Source organism: Quercus lobata, chromosome 6 (assembly GCF_001633185.2).
Source record: "Quercus lobata isolate SW786 chromosome 6, ValleyOak3.0 Primary Assembly, whole genome shotgun sequence".
NCBI lineage: Eukaryota > Viridiplantae > Streptophyta > Magnoliopsida > Fagales > Fagaceae > Quercus > Quercus lobata.
In genome coordinates, this window is record NC_044909.1 from 22,473,529 (window position 1) to 22,479,237 (window position 5,709).

The 5,709-nt window shown below is 34.5% G+C and overlaps 1 long non-coding RNA gene across 1 annotated transcript; it reads left to right on the plus strand.

The window, feature by feature from the left end:
- Window positions 1–228: 228 nt before the first annotated feature.
- On the plus strand, window positions 229–2,211 carry LOC115994115. The gene is made up of 3 exons (XR_004093122.1): window positions 229–315; window positions 1,129–1,181; window positions 2,139–2,211. It is a non-coding gene; the product is annotated as an uncharacterized LOC115994115 (long non-coding RNA).
- The last annotated feature ends 3,498 nt before the right edge of the window (window positions 2,212–5,709 follow it).

Here is a 5,709-nt window from a genome sequence, read left to right on the forward strand (position 1 = left end):
AAAATTAAAGTTTTAGTGTATACGATTTAGTGGGACAATTAAAATAAATAAATAAAAAGGAAAAGAGGAAGATGTTTTATGGACTCCTTGAAATATAAAGTGATAAGTTCAAGTGGGTTTTAAAATCCAGCCCACTACCCCACCAAGCCCACATCTCTTTTGTGTTAAAATATAAGTTGGAGGAAAAAAATAATTAGGGTTTTGGGATAAGAAGGGTTTCATCACTAAGGAGGCTAGGGTTTTATCAAAGAGGCTAAGAGGTTTTTCCTTGGAGTTTAGAAGAGATACATTTGAAGAGGCAACCAATTGTTCCAGGTATGATTTTCTCACTGTTAGAAACAAAAAATTAAAGGTTTAGTATTTTATCATGGAAATGTTAGTGGTGTGTAGATTGTTAAAAGGGGTATTTTCCTAGAATACGATTTACATTACTAAGTTAGTTGCCTACGGTTTGTATTCAAGAACAAAAGTCATGGTTTTAAATCTCAATTCATGTAGATGGCTTTTTACGTTTTCATTACGATAGATATATTAAATCCAAAGCTTGCCACACCATGTATTCATGAACGAAGGTTATATATTTAGGCGTTATTCACGAAGAGATCCGATGGTTATACTCCTAAGTTTATGGTAGTTTTGTATTTAATATTGGTTACCTGTTGAAATCGAGGACCTTGGGTCTAACAAAGCATGATATATATATATATATATATATATATGATTAAATCTTTAATAGTCAGTACATGATCTCATTAAGTTGCCTACAGACTTCAAGATTATAACTTTTAATTTTAAAGGTGGCTCTATATCCTTAAGTTTTCAATGGGAATGTTAAATCTAAGGTCTAGAATATTTCGGCTACTGCTTCTCTAATGGTAATACGAGATTTGACCCAATGCAAGGAAACATAATTGGCCTAGAATATCAATTGTGGTTATAAAGATTTGTTTGAACTCCTTTAGTACAGATTAGTTTTGGGGATATATTGTTGCGGTGGGACTTTGATAAGGAATAATAAATTGCTTAATTCAATGGTATATAAGAAACTAGTTTTCATACCTGATTTCTGTGGGACAGTAGGAAAGGATTAGATTTCATGCTTACTGATTAAAGCATTCTTTTGTTTAGAGCTTACGGAAGATTAAAGTGTTCAACTGTGTTCAGAAGTATTAGCAAGAGAGGTAAGTAATTATGCATAATATGCACAAGTTTTATTCTTTAGGTTCTTAGAAGTCAAAGGTTTTCAAAAGTTATGTTTCTAGAGCTTACGTTTTCTAAATTTTATGGAAAGCATTATTTTTATATCATTGAAAGAGAAACTTCGACTTTTAGACAATGTTTTAAAGAGAAACTTCGAATTTTAAATGACGTTTTGAATGTCCCAATCTCATTTAAAAGATGATTCTAAACTAAACTATTTTCTGAAAATAATTAAGTTTCAAAGTAAGTTTTCTAAAAAGGTTCTTGTTCTTTAAATTTGTTAAAACCAAGTGATTTTAAGGTTATATTCCTATTCTCCAAATGGTATTTAAAATGTTTCTTTTAGCAAATTTAATTTTCATATTTACTAAAGAATTGTAATATATTTACATAAACTCCTCAGTCGCTATTCGTTTCCCAAGAGAGTCAAGCATCCTTTGATTTATATTCTATTCAATATTGTGATCTTTGATATGCCTCTATATTTGAAAATAAATTGTTAATATCAAGTAAATTATTTTATTTTGTATAAACTTTGCTTCGTGATATGTGACTTAAAATAAGTGTTTTTTAGAATTGATCGGATATATCAGATATGTGTGTAAATCCGCTCACAGGATTGTATGTGAGAATACGTGTTGATCCCTCACCAACAGGGGTTAGATGTTGGTATCCGCTCACAGGATTGTATGTGAGAATATGTGATATGTATATGTGACACTGTGCTTTGATCAATTATCTGTATGTGTTTTTGAATAACTTTAAGATTTGATTATATACATGTGTTTAGTGTTTCTTTATATGTTTGGAAAACTATATCAAATATTTTGAGTGAAATTGTGAAATCAAACTCGTGCTTTGCTTGACTCTATTCTGTTGTATATTGTGTATAATTGCTTATTGGATGTGTGGCTCACTCCATCAATTACAATTTTCAGATTAAAGTTTAGTTGAGGGAACAGAACCTTTGGATTGCTTCGTAAGGTGCAAGGTAGAGCGTGGGAGTTTTAGGCAACGTTAGTATTACTTGAAACCTTAAAGGATTTTAGTTACCCTAAATTTGTAATTCATGTTTTTGTTATGGTGGAGATTAATTTTCCGTTTGTGGAGTTTAGATTTTTTTTTTTGTAAGAGATTTTTAAAAGTACTGTTTCTTTGGAGTATTGAATTATTTTGGATTAATTATGCTTGATAAGTCATGTAAGATTAGCAAGTTAGTCATGTATCTAAATTCATGTTCCATGGATTTGGGTCGTGACAGTCTAGGACGAGGAGGAGCAACTCTCAATTGAGCAGCCCTCTGACGAAGAAAGGTGGCACCAATGGGAGCTATCACATGAACAGGCTCACCCAACGGAAAACCATCTAGACCTAAGTAGAGCAGAATCCTATGAATGAAAATAGGATGAATCAGCACATGCCCTACGGCAGAACTCCTATGAACCTCGTTCAAAGAACGAAGGAACAAGTGAGGAAAACTGAAGGATGCTCCAGAAGCAAAGGCGAACAAAAACACACATCGCTCTAAAGGGATGGTGTGGAAGTGAGAAATAGGCCACAAGGAATGACACGCAATCCTAAAGAAGAGATAGGCCATCTCGGTAAGCTCAGCGGACGTGATCCGAGGATCAGTACCCCACTGGATAGATGACCCAGTGATGTAAGACATGACAACGTCTAAAGAGGGTGACTCATCATAGGGATAGTCAGCATCCCGAACAACCGGCACCCTAAGAGCCTTAGCCACTACCCGAGGGGTAATGGTGAACTTTACACCTCGTATCCAACTCCGAATAAGGGTGTTGGAATCATAGACGTGACAAAAGAGGTTCGAGTAGAACTCTCTAATCAGGGCGGTCGGGGGTGGATGATCTATCTCTAAGAGAGGCAACCAACCTCTAGAATCAAAATTGGCCCTAATGGCCGGATCAAGCTGATCTAAAACAACTGCTCGCTCAGACCAGATCTTACGCTTACAGTTCAAAGAGTCATAGGCTTCTCTACTCTTATCATTCTTAAACAGCTCAACCCTAGGTGGAGACTCAGAGAAAGTGGAAGTGGTCCTATGAGCTCTAGTTTTCCTAGGCATGGTGCTAAGATAAGGATCAAAACACAGAGCGAAAGAACAAAAAACCACAAACCAAAACCAAGGGCAGATTGCAAGTTAGCACAAAACAAAATATAGAAACAAAATCTATATGATGCATGAACAAGTTTAAATGTCATGATGCATGTTCTAATGCAGTGAATTAAGCCAAAAAAGTTCAAATTACAAAATTGGCTTGCACATTAAGGTTTTTAACACAAAAAACCCCAAAATTATAGAAACCACTTGATCAATTTTAAAAAAAAATATTGACGAATTGATCATTACACATGATATAATAACAAAAATAATGACCAAATACATCAATTGGATAAGCCAATTTCATCAATTTAAGCCAATTTGACAAAATCCCCAATTCGGATAAAATTTAAAACCCTAGAATTTCCAATTTTTCAAAACCACAAAATTGATCAAATTAAACTATAGGGAACATCCATATAACATCATGGCACAAAAACCCATTGATCAATTTCACAAGAATAGGCTTGAATCATTAAAAACCCCAAAAAGTTTGAAGATGCCGAAAATACTCATGATAATGCATGAAAACAAGAAATAAACTTGAAAAAGAAGGGCAAAAGGGACTTACCGGCTTCTAAGGACAAAAACCTTGCAAAAATCTTGAAGGAAAACGACAAAAATTGGATGGTGGAGCCAAGAGCCAACGCGGAGAGAGATAAAAGAAAAGAACTATTTGAAAAGTAAGTTTGAAAAAGTCCAATTCTGCCTTTTTGAAAAACCTGATTCACGAGTTTCGATCGGTCGAAAATCAACCTTGACCGGTCGAAACAGACAGAGACTCCCTCTCTCAAATTTTTAAAAATTTTAAGAATTTCGATCAGTTGAAAAACAGAATGGACCGATCGAATCAGGCAGAGGCTCACCATATTTTTGAGGAAAAACACAATTTTTGAAAAACAAGTTGATTTAACTCAAAGCATTGAAATTTAAGAACAAAAAAGCATGAGTATGAGATGATATGATTTTCCAACAAGAATTTTAAGCCCAAAATTCCCAAAAACAAAATTTCTTGCATTCTCCACAAATTTTCAAGCAACAAATTTAGTTTGCACATAATTGAAGGTAATTGCAAAAACTTGGTTGGTCAGACCATAAACACACACAATAACATGTACAATGTTTAGCAAAGAGTAACTCATGTAGTGTGTGCGATTAACAAAAACTTGAGATACATGTGAGGTAATATGTGAATAGCAATCAATCACAAAGTCTACAAAATTCATCACAGAATTTAAAAGAGACTATCACCTAAAGAGTTACATCATATAATTCCCACATCTCCTAGGTCATAAGCTTGCAATCATGTAAGTTTCTTGTATTTATGCCTCATAATATACATTCCAATTTTAAGTTATGTGAGTTTGGCATCAAGCCTAATAGTACACACCAATTAGATTTTAAGAATTAAGCACTTTTACCGAGGCTTCACCTTATGTTCTTTTTGTGCATGTGCTACACTTTCTCGAGCACAAAATCTTATGATATGCACTAAGGTGTTCATGATTGGCTAGTGAACAGTGGTGAGATGGTTATTTATGCCTTTCTCTAAAAGTTCAAGTCCAACATTTAAAAACATGTGACTTCAAGATTAAGACATAGTAATCAAAAACCATACACATCTTTCCCACACAACATGCACTACAAATCTTCAACTAGTAGAGTGCAATAAATAAGCTCATCAAAGCTAAACAAGGTACAAAAAACATGTTATGTGAAAATAAATTGACCAACCTTGTTCTCAAAAACCAAGAAGAATAGTGCAAAACAAAATGTGCTTCCTTTTCCCTTTTTTTTTTTTTTTTTAATAAAAATAAAAAACACCTAGAATGAAATGCATGAATGTTATGCTATGCAAATCCTAGAGACAAAAAAAACAAAACCAAAGAACAATGGTCACAAAGGGTAGAGCAATGAAGCACAAGGACCATGTCAGAAAGACTCAGTTAGGTCGAGTCTTTTGCATCCAAAACTTTTTAGATGCACCACGAGCATTGGAGTTCTTATTCACTTGAGAATGATTACCAACTCCAGGATTGGAATAAAGGTTTAAAGCCTTTACCAAATCACCAATAAGTACCATAGGATCAAGTGCTTGAGGCACAGGTACTTTTGGTTTGTTTGCTCTCTTTGCAGCTTGCAGCTTGTAGCAATTTGGACGGATGTGTCCAGTCTTTCCACAAAAGTGACAAACCCATGCAGGTTTATCATGTGTCTTGTCCTTAGATAGGGTAGGCTTCTTAGGCTTAGATTCTTTCAGATCAACCCTAATCTTCCTAGATGATGAACCTTCTAAGGGTTTAGCAACCTCACTCACAGAGGGTTTGACAGTCTCACTCACTATCTCACTCACTGAAGGTTCAGAAGAAGAAGATGAAGGAACA